This window comes from Macrobrachium nipponense, chromosome 11 (assembly GCF_015104395.2).
Source record: "Macrobrachium nipponense isolate FS-2020 chromosome 11, ASM1510439v2, whole genome shotgun sequence".
NCBI classification, from domain to species: domain Eukaryota; kingdom Metazoa; phylum Arthropoda; class Malacostraca; order Decapoda; family Palaemonidae; genus Macrobrachium; species Macrobrachium nipponense.
This window is the reverse complement of record NC_061087.1, coordinates 7,183,773-7,202,306: the sequence shown is the minus strand read 5'-3', so window position 1 is coordinate 7,202,306 and position 18,534 is coordinate 7,183,773. Positions and strand designations below refer to the sequence as shown.

General features: G+C 32.1%; 1 long non-coding RNA gene across 1 annotated transcript in view; it reads left to right on the top strand.

Annotated features, from left to right (window-relative positions):
• The window catches only part of LOC135218813 (uncharacterized), a 452,114-nt gene that overhangs the window by 398,140 nt on the left and 35,440 nt on the right, over positions 1–18,534 (top strand). The window contains exon 2 of the long non-coding RNA XR_010315377.1: positions 5,655–5,696. This is a non-coding gene — a long non-coding RNA (uncharacterized LOC135218813). The remainder of the gene's footprint in view (positions 1–5,654; positions 5,697–18,534) is intronic.

The following is an 18,534-nucleotide window of genomic DNA, read 5'->3' as shown; positions in this document are numbered from 1 at the left end:
CATTTGACAGATAAGATCCACTTAGCGTTCGAAGAATTGAGGTTCTAGAACGAGAAGCGGCAAGTAAGTGGAAAGAAAACAGCCAAAGGAAATGATAAACCGCGAAATTGAACAAAGAAAGGGATGTAGGGTTGCACGCAGATATACATTATGACAAAAGGTTGGGGGAAATAAGTATTAAATTGCTAGTCAGGGACGTTAAGATAACAGTGAAACATTATAAAAATATAGACGTTCAAAGGATGTCGTCATATATGCCACGAAATTTCTGTTCGTTTTCGTGGTCGATATGAACAATTAATTGAGTACGCAAACAACATTATGAGCTTTTTATGGTCAGTTTCGATCTAGAGTCCCTTTTTACCAACGCGCTTTTGGAGGAAACGAATCAGATGATTTCAGATATATAATTTCCGCTTCCTAACACTTTTTGAAGGTTTTAACGAGGATGAATTTAAACAGTTTTGCAGTTGTGAGTGCAGGACCCTGCCTTTATTTTTAATGGCTCTTGCTATGTACAAGATTGTAAGGACAAAATTCGACTGAATGTATTTTGGATTTTATTAATGAGGCTCACCCAAATATTAAGTTTATTATTGAATATAAGGAAGAGAATTAGTTAGCCTTTCATGATATTTTAAGTACTAGACAACTATTTGGTTAAAACACATCCTTCATAGGTCTTGGAACTAATATTTATAGTTCCAATATTGTCTCCTAGTCCCTCTTCTCCTTTGTTAGTGGTTTGTTTCTTTTTAAGTCTTTTTCAAAATATTATAAAAATAATTTATATTCTTCTTTTTATTTCAATCAACTGATATTCAGCTTGAGAATGAGACGCTTTTGGTGAAACTTGCGCCATTTGCTCTAATAAACCATTCTAAAAGATTTCTGTGATATGCTTTCTCCTCCCCTGATTTGGATATTCGTTCTAGTTCCTAGGAGCTGCCAACTACCTCCGAGTCCACCTGTGTTTTCTCTCCCTCTGTACTTCAATTTCAGCTTTATTGAATGTCGACGTCAAGGTCAAAATTCGAAATAGCGACTCACAATGACGTCTGGAAGTCTAAATAACAGTAAGAAAGTGCCTAAATTAGCTTCTCAGTTTGAAATCTACTGAGCGTTGGCGCGACCGTGTGCCGCTGAAGCATTAACGATGTACCTCACGCAATCGTTCAAACAATGCCAAAGAACGATTTGATGAATTAACGATTTAAATCTTAACAACTACAAAGTTCTTCAACGCTAATTACAGTATATTCCAACCGGGAACTAATTATATTGCTGATGTCCTTATAGTTAGTGGTTAGGCCTCCAGTACTAATCATGGCGGGGACGCAAGAAAAGCAATCGTCACAAAGAATTTAGATTTACTGCAGTTTTTAGAACCAGTCTCCTCACATTATTCGTAATAACGTTATATTGCATCGGTGGCAATATAATTTTATTGTTCATGGGAAAGGTGTCATTGTTATCTATGTACGGTCATTTATTTATTGCAGTTGTCTACGTTAATCATGACTTTAATCATAAATTGACACTAAAAGTTCTCCGCGTGTCATTTTACTCCATTTTATTTATAACACAATAAAGTTAATAACTAATTGATATGTTTGCAAGAATTTTTATCGTTTATGAGAAAAAGGTAGTCGCCACGATGATACTTCATACAATCCCTTACTTTCTTTTCTCCTTTTCTGCTCTTGAGCGCGCGCATACACACACACACACACACACACACACATACACACAGAGGCAGGGTGTTGGCCTCGCTAGTTAATTCACCGGAAAAGTAATTTCACCTCAGAAAAACCTGTTCTTGTCCTTTGTCACATTTGAGGCAGACATCAAATTTTCGCTAATTGAGGTCGAACATTAACAAAGTGTCTTTTTGTCTCTGTCGCCATACGGCACTAGGTCGGCCGCTACAACAAAAGGCCTCCTCAGGCAAGAGGAATCCACTTCGACAGCTCAAAAGTTAGCTGTTTGGTAGAGGTCCTGCGCCTATGCATTGCCACGCTTGCATTATCGTCTGTTTGTTTGCTACGAATCTATTGTATATGTATATGTATATTTATGTGTGTATGTATATATATATATACACATTATATATATATATATATATATATATATATATATATATATATATATATATATACATACACTATACATATACATATCTGTCCTAGATAGGGACTCCCGAGGGCTAAGGGGGCGTCTTTATCTACGACTAATATTTCTTGGAGGTGCTTATCTATATAATATTTACAGTCTTTTGTCTGTGCATTTTTAAGGTAATCCCAACTTGCTTATACTAAGCACGCCGCAAAGGTGGATGCATACCGGGTTAAAACCCTTGGAGGTCACTGTCCAGGCAAGATCCTAATTCGCTCTACTTTTGGAATAACTTATACCCCGCGGTAATTCTAATTGATAAATGCTGGTGCCCCCACCAAGTGTAAGTTATTCCCTAGGTATAGTGAGTTCGATGTTAAACAATGTTTTAGGGTTTGATATCTATGAATATGAAAGATCTATGAGTGCGCATATATATATATATATATATATATATTATATATTATATATATAATTATATATTTATAAAGATATATATATATATGTGTGTGTGGTGTGTGTGTGTGTGTGTGTGTGTGTGTGTATAGGGAAATAATATTATATATATATATATATATATATATATATATATAGATATATATATATATAGGTGCGTTTTGGTGACCTCGTTGAAAGAGCAATGACCTACCCATATCTTTCAGAAGGATCTTGGATAAACACCTGGCACCACTTGTTCCAAAGACACTAAAATGTAGTGTCTTCATGGAAAAAGAAAACTGCAGCCAGGGCAACTTTAGATTCATAGAGAAAGAGATCGTCCGGTCGTGTAGCGCTCATCCAGTTCTTATGACAAAACGCATACTTTTACTCTCTGGAATTCACAATGAGAAGATAATTACTTTCTTTTCTGTCATATACCCACAAACGCAGCTAAGAAAAATGAAGTAATTGTGTGTGAACGGATTTCTTTATATGAAAGATTGAATGTCATATTGTTTATTAGTTAATGATGTATAAACAGTGGAAGATTTTTAAAGCTAATAATGGTCTGCTTCCACACGCACTTATCTTTCATTTGAAATATTCTAAAAGTTACTCTACTTTTTACAATATTCCATAGCAAGTTAATGCCCTTTTTGACATGCTTTATATGAATATTTGTTTATGTCTAATAATAATAATAATAATAATAATAATAAAATAATAATAAATTAATAATAATAATAATAATAATAATAATAATAATAATCTAGTCTGGCTGTTTACTGATACAGAAAAGGATTGCTCGGAAATAGCAAAGGTCATTTTAATGACAACCTCGGAGAAAGTCATTATTTCTGATATAATTTTTAAGCTACCACTCGAAAATGTCTTTATTGGAACCGTTAATGTGGCTGATTTTTCTTTTGGAAGATCTAAGTTTCTCAGGTTAATATTTTATTCTACTGTAAACATGAATGAAAGTTTTGTACTGCATCTAATTCCCTTCAGCCATTTTTTTTATTAGACAAGAATTCAATTATTGTTTCCTGACTCAGAAATAAAAGACAAGAATGATAGAATTCGGACCCCTTCATTTCCCCTTCTGCTTGGTGGTTTGCCGCGATATGAATAGGAATTTTGTTGCAGGCAATTCCCTTAAAAAAAAAAAATCTAAAATAATTAATATCAGAGCCAATACGGGTGATATCACTTTCCTCGGAAAACGAGGAATTTAGGCGTTATTCGTGATTTTCCTGTTATATACGATCGTGTTTATTGAGTATCACCCATTCACTCAGTCTCTTATCTGATTTACATCCCAGTAGAACACATTATTCCACTCCTGTTACTGGAAGACATGGGATTTTTATATACATGCCAATCTATGTATTTTGCTTATTTATATGGTATTATAAACATCCAAAGACCTCTCATGCACGTCACTTTATTTGATATATGTTGGATTTAGCAATTTCGTATATGATCACAAATATAAACAAGTTTTCGAGTTTTTTCAATATTTTTTTTTCTAGCAGTGTTCCCGAGTATCCGGAAATAACATCATGTTTATGAAGACAGGTATTGTCATGTGTCGCTATTTATTTTCCCATTTCTCTCTCGGGAAAGCTAATAGATTTTGACACAAAACCTGAGTATTTTATCAGTTGTTTACATTTTTATTAGATCGTATGTTTTGTTTACTGCTTATTAGGCTTATATCTATCTTGAATAGCTACTTTTATCACAACGTGAATTTCTTTTTCAGTATAGATGGGTCTTAATTAACTGGCCATTTAAATATAATTTAAATATAATAAGTGTAATTAGCATTATGTTTTTTATTATTTTCTTTCTTTATTTCTTTTGTTTATTGCTGTCGTTATGATATGCACTTACTACTGACATTTTTCCTGGCTGATTCATTGATGAAAATTCCGTTTTATCATTATAGATATTTATTCCGAATGTTTAATTATTTATAATGTGAAGCTGAGCTCACTCTCATGCTCCTTATCAGGAACGCCGTCATAGAAAGGGAATCTGCTTTGATTTAATCTCATTTATTTTTATAATTTTATTATGTATTGGAAATTTTATTTTTCGCATTAAATCAGGTTGGATTCCACTCGAATCAAAATGAATGTACTTAGAAACTACTTTGGAGGATAGAAATAAATTTACGTTCCTGGATAATTTTATTATTATTATTATTATTATTATTATTATTATTATTATTATTATTATTATTATTATTATTATTATTATTATTATTATTATTTTCTGCCCAATTTAATTTATATTTCTTATTTTTTCCGTACTTTCTACTTCATTGTTTTATTTATTTCTCTTCTTATTTTAATTCATTCCGCTAATATAACGCCAAGATCAGATCAGTGAATACGCTACTACTGGGGGCACTGACCCCTAAAATGACGCGATTTCACATGGAATAAACACGAATGCAACTGTCTTTTCATTTTTGAGATCGAAATCACTCAATATAAGCCTTTCATTTAATGTAAACATGAATGGAAGTTTTGCGTAGCATCTAATTCTCTGCAGCCAAATTGTATGAGACAAGAATTCAATTCTTATGTTTCTTCATATAAAGAAAAATGAAAGGATTGCAAGAATACTCGCCCCCTTTTTTCCACCTCTGCTCGGCGCCCTACTTCGATACGAATATGAGTTTTGTTGTTGATATATTAACCTAAAAGAGTATATCTAATAACTAATACCGGAACCAATAGCGGCGATATCACCTTCCACAGAAAACGAGGATTTTGTTTTGGGCGTTATTCATGATTTTCTTTTTATATACGTTATTGTTTAGTGCGTTTCACTCATTTACTCATTCTCTATCTGATTTACATCTCAGCACAGGACAATATTTCGCTTCCGTGACTAAAATTTGCTCTTTATATACATGCCAGTATGTTTTTGTTCATTTATATTGTATTATAAGATTTCAAGGATTTCCCGCGCACGCAACTTTATTTGATATGTGGTGAATGCGGTCATTCATATAAACAAGCAAATGTGGACAGGCTTAGGATGTTTATCAGTATTTATTTCTTTATTTTTCTTCTTTGCAGAGTTCCTGAGTATCGGGAAACAGCGTATGTTTATGAAGACAGGTATTGTCAAGTGTCGCTATTTATTTTCCCATTTCTCTCATGGGGAAAACTAATAGATTTAGATACAAAGCCGGAGTATTTTATCAGTTGTTTACATTTTTATTAGATCGTATGTTTTGTTTACTGTTTATTAGGGTTATATCTATCTTGAATGGCGACTTCTATTACAACGTGGTGTCTTTTTCAATATAGATAGGTCCTTATTAAATGGTTCTTTAAAGTTAATTGTTAGTTTAATAAACAAACCAAGTTCTCTGCCACTGGAAATTGTCAACAGATTTTTGTATATTGAGTTATTTAGTTTGTATATTGCCCCAATTATGAAAGGTGCTGATTAAATTATTAACGTTTTTCTGATTGAGTCATTGATGAAAATGCCGATTTATGATTATACATTTTCTTTTGAATGTTGAATAAATATTTTTATATTTTCTATAATGGTAAACTTGCTATAACGCTCCTTGTCAAGGACGGCGTTATAGATAAGAATAGTTATTTTTATTTACTCGTCCTTTGTGTGAAGCAACTTTATTTCGGACGCTATAAGATATCTTTATAAATTTTTAAATTTTTCTTTGCCAAGCAATTATTATCTTCGATTAAATTAGGTCGGATTCTGTCTAATCAAAATGAATATACTTGGAAGCTACTTCGGAGGATAGACAGAAATAAGTGTACTCGGACATACACTTATACACACCCGGATAACAATTGTGTGTTAGGACAGGAAGTTTCACTATAGCGTCGTTTTCGCCTCCTCCTCCTCCTCCTCCTCCTCCTCCTCCACCTCCCTCCATACTGTATTAATATTATTATTAATATTATTGTTATCTATTTTATTGTACTATTTTTTCCCATTCTTTTAACGTTATCATTCTTATTTATATTTTAATTTCTATAAGTCTTATTTTTATTTTAAGTCTCTTTTCTATAATTTATTTTATTTTAGGTTATTTAACTTATTACATTAACATAACACCAAGGTCAATCAGTGAATGCCTTAGTGGAGCACTGTCACTTATTTAGACTTGATATCGCGGGGAATAGATACTGCCGTGTGGTAGAGGCATTGCCATCAACACGGATTTCATTTTATTTGCAACTAGTGCCGTGAAACACTTGATTTTTGCGACAAACAATGCTGTCGTTATTCACTTTATCAATTTCTCCTAAAGGAACGTGATTAGATTTTTTTTTTAGTGCGTGGCGGTTTTTTCTGATTATATTTCTGTTTTTTCAAGTAATTGCATTACCCTCTTCAATAATAATAATAATAATAATAATAATAATAATAATAATAATAATAATAATAATAATAATAATAATAATTATTATTATTATTATTATTATTATTATTATTATTATTATTATTATTATTATTATTATTATTATTTACGTGGCCCTAGTTCGTGTCTTATTTTTGTCGAATCAAATGGTCATGTCAATAAAAGTTTTTTGTTTACGAAAGTGAAGAGATATTTCTAAAAACACAATGCGTTGTACTAAAATGTTAGTTTGGTTATCTGTTCCAGGTTTGGAACTTATTTGTCAAATATTTCGTCATTAATGTATTAATATACTTTTTACTGTAATATTTTAATTAATGATTGCGTATTTCTTTACTCATTTAAAATTTGTAATAATTTTTATTAACAGATTAGGATAACTTTTAAGTTTATCGAAAATCTTTTAATTTTAACATTCAAATTATGATTTTTCTTCCAAGCACATTTATGAAAAAAAAATTCTGCCGTGATGCAGTGTCATTGAAGTCGTTTATTATTATTATTATTATTATTATTATTATTATTATTATTATTATTATTAGTAGTAGTAGTAGTAGTAGTAGTAGTAGTAGTAGTAGTAGTAGTAGTAGCAGAATGCCCGAAAACAAAATAGTGTAAAATTAATAATTATCTCATCTCATGTTTCTATTCGTGAACATAGTTGTAAATATTTATTTTTTCCTCTTGCGAAATGTTACTGCTATTGTAAATGAAGTCGACGCATTCTCTCTCTCTCTCTCTCTCTCTCTCTCTCTCTCTCTCTCTCTCTCTCTCTCTCTCTCTCTCTCTTTCTTATTATTATTACTCGTGGATTAGGCTTTTATAGATCAGCCTGGTCAGTGACCCTGGAATTTTTATACTGCCAGAATAACTGATGAAAATATTAGTACCTCGTATGTCACTGGCTTTTTAGTGAAATTAGATAAATGCAAGTAATTCTTTTAATGCTAGCAGGTGTAGATACAAGGGGGGGGGGGCCCACTCTTGGTAAAATGAGAGAAAGAAGTACGCCAAAAATACCTATTTCGTTAATTAAATGAAATCAATTGAAGCTAAGATATAGTTACTCTCCAAAAAAGATTTAAAAGTATTAGATGCCATAATAAACAAATAGAAATCATTGGACTTATCTCCTGTAGTCTTTACGGCTATATATATATATATATATATATATATATATCATATATATATATATCTATATATATATATATATATATATATATAAATATATATATATATATATAATATATATTATATATATAGTGTGCGTATGCATGTATTACATGCACTTATGTATGCGCGTTTAATATTTATATATAATATATATAATATATATGATATATATATATATATATATTAATATTATATATTTATATATATATGTGTGTGTGGTGTGTGTGTGTACGTATTATGTGTGTGTATGCATGTATTACATGCACTTATGTATGTGCGTTTATATATATATATATATATATATATATATGTGTGTGTGTGTGTGTGTGTGTGTTTATATATACACACACACACACACACACATATATATATATATTTTAATATACATATATTACTTCAGAAAAAAATAAGTTTCTCGGCAATTTATAAACATCAAAATATCAAAATATGTGGTTCAGGTTACTTTGAGCCAGGTCAGTGTAGACGATATCACTTTTCCACCAAAAAAAGGTTTGCAGTTTATGGCTTTTATCTTGAATTCATTCTAACAGTCAAGTCTTTTGTCACGTTTGAGTAGATTTCCATAAAAAAAGTAAAACGAAAAATTTCTGTGGCTACAGAAATTTTCTAAAGACTTTCTGATTTTATTAAAGTGTTTTAATATTAAGAGAAATCATTGTTAGTGTATTTATTTGTATTATGATTTTTCATTTATTATTTTAGATCATTCAATTATGGATAGGTACTGGAGGTTCCTTTGTCACTATTATTATAAAAGCGATGTTGAAAAATCTCTTATCTTTTTCTTTTATTTGGGTATCTGTTTTACATTTGGAATGTATATTATTTATTCATTTGCATAAGTATCTGTCTAATCATTTTGGTTTCATCTTACTCTGGTGAAGACATTCATTTCAAAACTAATAGAATGCGGAAGTTGTATATTTAAAAATTGAAATACAATTTGCACTTTACTCATCGAATAAAATTTGGAGGATTAAAGATTCACATTACTTGTGACGCACAATAGTGCTTTTGTTCGAATTTATTGCGATGATTTTGAATTTTACATCGCTGGTATTTATTTCCTGACAGATTTATATAAAACATTTATGGCATCAATCACCAAAAAACTTGGACATTAAGTTATCAATGCAGAGGTTTTCATTCGATAATTCTTTATTAAATTTAGTCTCATTGTTTTGTTTTTGAAGGCAGTTTAAAACACGCACTTGTCGATTCTTCATTTGGCGAATTATGCAGTCAGATTAAATTAAATATTAAGAGTCTCGTTTCTCGTATATTATTTAAATGTATTATCCTTACGATTTTTGGTTTTACCTTTCTTGTCAACTAAAGTATAGGAGACTCATTTGTAATGCAAATTTCTTTTGTGGGGACTCAAAGATAAATGCAAATTTATAAGGTGATAACTTACTTATTTATTACGTGAAAAAATACTGGTATGTGTTATATTTCCCTGTTAGTCTTAACAATCGACATTCATGGCAATAGACAGTTCTTTGTGAACAGAATATATATAGAAAAAAAATATTAATATGTGATGAATAATTTGAAGTTCTGTGTTTTGAAGTGAATTTGCTTGATTATTATTATTATTACTAATTATTATTATCGTGGACACATTCTTGTGGATTAAGTCAAAACGACTAACAATATCTTAATATATACTTGTATACACACAGACACACACACATAATATATATATATATATATAGATATATATATAGATATATATATATATATATATATATATATATATACATAGTAATATATATATAATATTATATATATATCTATACATATATACATATATATATATATATATATATATATATATATAATATATATATATATATATGTAGTTTGTGTGTTCACTAAAGCTGGAGTTAATGACAAAGCGAACAAGGAAAGCTCTCGAAAGCTTTTGAGCTGTGGATTTATTTCTCTATTTCTAATAAAAATAACGATTATAGTAAGTCTAAATGTTAGAACTGCCGGAACAATGTTAACAATTTTACTTTTATGGAAATTAAAATATTTCCGTCAACCTTCGGCAGCAATAATGCACTTATTGACTCATGATAATAATTAGGATAGTAGACGGGTAGAAACCTTCGAACCCAGCAGCAATGAAATTGGGGCATATGATTTTTTTTTTTTTTTTTTTTTTTATATAGAGGAGTGGTTCTCCTCCCTCTGGGTGGGTAGCGGGCGGGTGAGAGGCTTGGGTTGCTGCTGCAGTGGAAATCTAGTCATCCTATTAGTGCCTTTTTGTTTTTGCAAGTTTCGAAATTCTTTCTTTTTAATGATATGTAGATAAAATTCAAATTTCGGAGAAAATAAATCGCAGAGCACGACAATCTGAGGACTGAAGTTAGGACTACAGCCACTTGAACTGGTCCTGCCGGAACGAGCCATCAAGTGATAGAAGCACCATAACGTGTAATTTTGAATATCTGTACAACTGCCATAGCTCGTAATCGTCGAAGCAAAGCGTGTTTTTTTTTTCCTGTAAAAGATCACACTTGGAATTAACCATTTTACTCACAACAGCACAAATGCCTTTTATGTAGATACTAAAACCATTTATGAAGCAGTTATTCACTGAGCCACAATGTATTTTCCGTAGATGGTCAGACCAGCGGCAAAACATTGACTCGCAATTGCAAGCGCCCTCTCTGCAATTGACCACAGGGCTCTTCACTAAAAACCCATTTTCATTCATTTAAACGGTCCAGCCAATCGTTAAAGCAAACAAGGCACAAAAGACTCCGTTGTGAATAGTCACCGAGTTACACACTTGTTAAAGCATAACCGATCCAGATCTGAAGAATGGCGCCGTTTCCAACGAAACTGTAACCACACGAACACAAAACGTTTTCCGGTGAGGGGCCGCTTTTCGACTGTCACTCTTTGATGCTTGTGTTCATTTTCTGATGTCAGTTTTCTTTTAAACGTACAGTTCTCGAGCGTTCAAAGGTAATATTATCACTGCTTATTCACTTCTTGTATTATACGAATATTCACTATTTGATCGTCCTTGCCGATACTGTTCCTCGATGTTTTTCATAAGAATAATTAGAACTATACTCGTCACAGAAGGATAATCCTGCCTTTCGTTTGCGAATATTTATGATGGTTGTTGTTTAAAAATACATTTACTTTTTTCTAATGAATGACCAGTTTATTATGGTTTACCAGCGAATATTAAAGTTGCTTTCCACGTCACTGGGTGGGTGGCGCCGAGTTCCCGAGGATCGAAATGACGACTTTGGTGTCGACAGCGGCAGCAGCCCCCGGAGGTGGAAACCGGGAGGGCCCTCGCAGGCTCCCGTAAGCTCGCTAACAAGATGGTGTGCTTTCGAACAGCGGCGCCCAGGAATCGAATCCTCTGGCTTAGAGGATAACCGCAAGGATGGGGCCCGGAAATCGACAGTATTTATTAGCGACATCTTTATTGTTGAAGACCGCTTGATGATATTCATTTACAATTACAAAACGTCGTATTTGCAATGTACCACCTCCTTTGTACCGGGGCTTAGGGAGTCCATTAAAACAATAGATGGCGCTGTTTGGTTTTTGTCCCTGTCTGAATGAGGGTATACAGTCCCATTTCCCGCTGTCAAAATATATTCGAATTATTGCCTGGCCACTAGAAATTGGCTCTAACGACGCTGTTGCAAATTGGTAAATGGAAAATAGTGTGGAATTTATGTTCGAGGCTCCTATTAAGCCATGCTGTGTCTCCCCGGGTTGTGGAGTTGGGCACAACTCTACTCGCGTCTTCTATTTTTATTTATTTATTTTTTCTTTTTCTTTTCCTGGTCCGATGAGCGTCACGCAGAGAGAATAAATAAATATACAGGATATTAATGCCATTTTAATGTTCCAAGTCGAAATTAACGTCTGATCGTTATTCTTGTCTGTGCGATGAATATGTTCGTCCGGGGGCTTTTGTGGGGGGGTGGGGGAGAGAATAGGGTATGAGTTGTCGGGGAATACTGCGAATTGGGCAAATGTTATTGGAGGATGCGAAAGAACCTCAGTATCTGGCTACATTTTGTTGTATCCTGTCGTTTCATCAACTTCGGGGAAGCTCCGTTCCCTGAAACTCATTTCACAGGCAAATGGCTGGATCTTGAGTTCAGGAAAGTTCATTGTTTCAAGTGTCCTTCGTTTACTTTGGGCATTTGATGGGTATTTCTTGCGCATTTTCTTCTCTGGTGAACGAATTTTTCTACGAAATATATTTTTCAATTTTGTCCTCGTGAGTTTCTAGTGTACATCTTAAATCATGTTTCAAGCTATTTGAAGAGGAAAGTCATTTCAGATCGGTTACTTTCGAGACAGTTTAATTTAGTTTGAGGATTTAAGTGCTCAAGGTGCTTAAAAGTACGCGAAATTTAGTTAAAACTTTTTTTTTATGATATTGGTGCAGTTATCGATAAGTACAACGGTGCCAACACTTATTATTATTTGTGATGAACGTCCTCGTTATACTGTTATTATTGTTATTGTTAATAGTAGTAGTTGTTCTAGATGGTGTTGTTGTTGTTGCAGTTGGAGTGTACAGGTTTTTGTTGCGTTTCTCTTAGTGGTCATTTTAGATTATTTTCATTTGCTCCATTTCCAAAACCGTGACTGAACTTGCTGTAAGAAATTTGTTTCATATTTGGGTCGTAGATTTATCAAAATTTTGAACTATCGCAACTGTCTGTTTGTTTGTTTGTAAATGCATTATAATGATTGCAGCAGAGAAAAGAACTTTAAGCATACAGTTCAACCATTAGTTTTACTATATTTTCCCAAATGTGTTTGAAAGATGATAGTTACAATAATACGTTATAAACCTGCTATTAAATATGAACAGAAAGTTTGAAAACTGTCTGGATGAATGCCTGTAGACAAAACACATAAACACACACACACATATATCTATATATACATATATATATATATATATCATATATATATATATATATATATATATATTTCCTTTGTTATTTTATATTATATATATATATATATATATATATATATATATATATATGTGTGTGTGTGTGTGTGTGTGTGTGTGTGTATAATATATATATATATATATATATATATATATATATATATATATATATATATATATATATATATTTATATATACATATATTTAATATGATAGAGAAATAATGTGAGTATATGTATGTATGTATCGCCAATAGGTGGGCTATGTTTTTAATCGTTTTCATTCATATATAGTATTACTTGTATGACGCATTATCGTCATCATTCTTAATTGACGTGAAACCCACAGACGAGAGGGGCACTTGAGCGGTTCCCTTTCACGTCGAAACAGTGTCCTAGAAGCAACCAACCCCCATCTGGGGGAGGCCGAGATCTCCAGGAAGAAGCTCTGACCTTCCTTTCGTGCCTAAACATGGCAATGGCATGTCCTTTTCTCTTCCAGGGCGTTTCGCCTGTGCCAAGGGATGACTCCGCGTTCGCTTGCCCGACATCGTATTACAGCATGTTGACACTCGATACCACCGTTTACAGAGCTTATCTGCTCTCCAACAACATCTCTCTCTCTCTCTCTCTCTCTCTCTCTCTTTTCATTCTGCTTTCTCTCTCATGACGGTGCTGGAATTGCACTGGAACAGTTGATTTTCGTTTTACCACAGTTGGGTAAAATAATTGGCTTTTGGTGCTGATTTTTTTTCTTTTTTATTAAATAAAGTTTTTTCCATTATCTTACCTGCTATAGCTCTCTGATCGAGTTTTTTTTTTTTTTCTATTCTTCAAGAGTACCAAGTGAACTTATGACCTATCCCAAGTAACTTGGACAACCTTCCATCCGAGATTGTTATCAGATATGGGAGCAGCGCGGGGTGTGGTCCACAGTCAGCATCAGTCTCTCTCTCTCTCTCTCTCTCTCTCTCTCTCTCTCTCTCTCTCTCTCTCTCTCGGGGGAGTGGAGGCGAATGGCTGCTGTTGTGAGGGAGGAGGAGGAGGAGGGGGTGGAATAGAGGGAGTTAGGGGGGTTTGGGAAGACGAACGGGAATTGTCTGCTGAGGCATGAAGAGGCAGAGAGGTTCCAGAGGGCATTTCTGGCGACTTGGGTATGAGAGGCATTGCCTGGAATTTTCGTGAACGCCGAAGAAAAAGTTGCGCGTTCGAAGAAAAGGAAGTGAATTTCAGCGTTCGGTCGAGCGCCGTTGCAACGCCAGACGAAATGCGACGGCCATTTTGAAGAGAACGATGCATTCATTGTCAACCGTCGGGAGCGCTTGCCTGCTTGCTCGATGCCGAAAGAGAGGGAACGGCTATCTATGCAAGCAGTCTATGCGGAGCATAAATCGATGCTCCTCTACCCGAGCATATCTGCTTGCTATGTTGTAAAAACTGGACGTTTGAGCAAGCTAGTTCTATTCGCTGATAGATACGAAAACAATATTAACCTACAATGTGCCCCATTTTATTGCGAGATAAAAGGAAATAGTACTTGTGCGAGATAAAAAAAAAAAAAGATAAAGAATAAAAATAGAATACTTGTGCGAAATAATGAAACCTATCATTTCCATCCCAAATTATAATTCATTAACCTCCAAAATTAATTTGAAAATGAATTATTTACGAACGAAAATAATACAGAAAAAAGAAACACTCCGGTCCCTCCACTCGGGTTACGAGGTCGGGTGTCATATTGTGCCGTTAGCAACAGTAACTATGTTTTTTTATTTATTTTTTATTTTTTTTATTCATTTAAATTACCAATTGCATTTTTAGAGATTTTAATCTTTTCATGTGATATCTTAATACCAAGGGGGATGGAGTGATAAAGTCTTTTAGGAAGATTTACTGTAAACGATCTTTCCCTCTCATGATTTTAAGTTGAGTTGCGTATTGGTAAAGGTAGAATGTTTTGAAACAACGTACGTACGCGCCTCTTAAGTCAGTTTTACATGTACATTTAATGGGATTAAAAATTTTATTTTTGAAATATTGTGTATGGTGTAATCACTAATCAGAATAAAATTACCATTCCAGTGCAACATAGTAGATTTTATTATTATTATTATTATTATTATTATTATTATTATTATTATTATTATTATTATTATTATTATTATTATTATTATTATTATTATTATATTGTACTTGTTATTATATTACTCAGTATTAAAGTTTTGAATTACCCAACAATAGCGGCTCATGGAATTCCCACAACAGAAAAGAATTTCCAATCCTTGGCATTTGAAAAACGGTTGTCACTGCTGTACACACTATGCGTAGGAGGACAAAAGAAAAGGTTTTTGTTTCTCTGTCCACCAAAAAACTACGGAACAGAATGTTTCAAGGTTTTGTCAATATACCTCGAATAAAATATTGTTACTTCTTGACAGAGAGATTTCCTTTTACCCTATATGTGTTGATTAATATTAATATAATTACTGTATGAAGTTGAATGATAAACAGTAAAACTGGATACTATACAGCAACTTGTAGATTTCTCCATAGATTTCAATTATTTATTTATTTATTTTCTTTTTAATAGAAGCGAAGGATAATTATATTGATCAAACTGTGGAGTAGCCCGAACTCCTTCAAAAATTCTTTGTTTTTCTTTATTTCTTTTTTTTTTTATTTTGCACGCATCTAGGTAATGTGTGAATAATGTTCAAATGTAAGGTAAAATTGTCCGTCATTTGAATGGTGTGTGTGTGGTGTGTATTATATATATATATATATAATTATATATATATATATATTATATTATATAGAATATGCTATATACACATTCAAATGACGGACAATTTATATATATATATAAATATATATATATATATATATATATATATTATATATATTATATATTATCTGTGTGTGTGCCGACGATGTTTAGATGAGCGGAGAGATAAGTAGCAGAGATAGGAGAATAGAAGAGGATTATTTGTGGAAGTAACAATTTGAACAGTGCTTAAGGATTTTTGAACCTTTTCTCATTTACAGAAGTGAGGTGGGATATGGAATGGAAATAATTGAAAAATGTAGAAACAGTTCCGATGAAGTATTTTGAGGTATGTGATACTGATGTATGTAAAAGTTGAAAATCTATATGCGTGAAGATACCAAAAAGAAAAAAAAATGGTAGCATGTATGAAAAAATGGCTCAAAAGTTTCTGAGGTTTGGTCACGTGGAGAGAATGAAGGACAGTAGGCTAGTGAAAAATATGACATTTGTTGAGTTCTGAGTTGAAATGAGGGTAGAAAGCACAAAAAAAGAGGTTGTTAGATGAGGTATGAAAGTTGATGAAATAATAACGTTTGTAAGGGGGATAAATAAGGTGTTGGTGCGTCTTCTAGTCAAAAGTGCTTGATGAGTTTATGTTATGAAGCTTACCGCTCAGGGTTCTCATTCTTGATTCGGCAGTACATGTTGAATGTGGTTGTGACTGTTGTCTTATTTTCCTTCGTGTTCGCTCCTCATTATGGAAAACGACTTATTTCAGTGTGTGTGCGTGTATGTGTGATATATATCTATATATAATATAATATATATATATATAATATTATATATATATATATATATATGTGTGTGTGTGTGTGTGTGTGGTGTGTGTGTGTATCTATGGTGGTGTTTGTATATATATCTATATATATAATCTATATATATATTATATATATATTATTAATAATATATATTATAGTATTATATTAATAATATTATATATATATATATAATATATCATATTATATATATAGTATATATAATATATATATATATATATGTATATAGGATGTTTGTGTGTGTGTATGTGTAATATATAGATATATATATATGATATATATATATATTTGATTAATATATTATATATATATATGTGTGTGTGTGTAGTGTGTGTGTGGGTGTGTGGTGTGTTGTTATATATGGGTGTTTGTTTGATCATATATATATGTATATATATATATTATAATATATTATATATATTTATATTATATTATATATCTATTATCTATCTATAAAATCTTATATATATTATATATAATATATATTATTATCTATATATATATATAATATCTATGGATATATTATCGATGTTATATATGTGTGTGTTTGTGTTTGTTTTTTATATATATATATATATATTATATAATTATATATATATATATAAATTTTGTGTATATATCTTCATACATACATATATACACATGCATTTATATACATACATATATATGCTAGTAGGTTATAAAATCCACCACTTTTTTGAACGGCCAATGGATTCTTGCCTCTTTGTAAAATCAAGTTTGCGTGGTGTCGCGAATGAAGCCGCACACTATGAAAATATTTCGTGTGTGTGTGTTTTTTTTTTCTGTACCTTCTCGCTTTAAGTTAACGAACTTGAAAAAAAGTAAATTGCTGTAATTTGAAAGTGCTGTCACTTAATCTAAGGACCGGACATGATAAATCACTTTTAATAATGATATACGTTTAGCCGTTTTTGCTATTCAAAACAACATAGAACCAATGGAGTAGCCTTTTGCAAATGTTCCTTCTAAATAAAGTAACGTCAAGTGAGTGGAGAGCATATTTGATGATTGTCCAACTATATTTCCTCTGCTCTTCTGATAGCTTTTTTTTGTTTTTGTTACATTTTTTCCTCGTGTTGATAACACAGAACACTTTAAACCTTGTAGCATTTGCGAGTCTTTGGTCTAGTTTATTTATGCCATAATTCTCTCTCTCTCTCTTCTCTCTCTCTCTCTCTCTCTCTCTCTCTCTCTCTCTCTCTCTCTCTGGCTTTGTCTTGACTGCATTTTCTCTCTACAGTTGCGGCTTATATCCCTCTTTTAAAATTCATCATAACAATCTGGAAGACAGGTTTTTCTCTTTGTATTTTCTTGTTTTGGACTTCATCCTGTTTCTCATATATTTTCCACTCATCTATTTTCTTTAAATTCCATGAATAATGTAGTTCTTTTTCAATACTCATTATGATTATTGTCGCTCTTGAACATATTATATTAGTTGTTCTTAATTTGATTTTGATTTTGAATGAAATTTTTTTTGGAACAGAGCCACATCCTTCAAATTACATAACTTATCTAAGATTTGCATAACAGTGGTACTATCTTCTGTTATATAGAAGTTATTAGTCTAATTATTATTTTGCTAATAATAACTTGAGGCAACTGTCAATTAAAATAAAAAAAAAGACTTTATTAAAATATTTTGCGTTGGTATTTGTTGATCCAGTGGCTGGACTCTGTTCCGTGGAATTCGCAAGGAATTGCTTTTAAAAACAGTACAACAAAAATAGATTATGATTCACATTTAAACCAGATAATATCCTTGTCATATACAA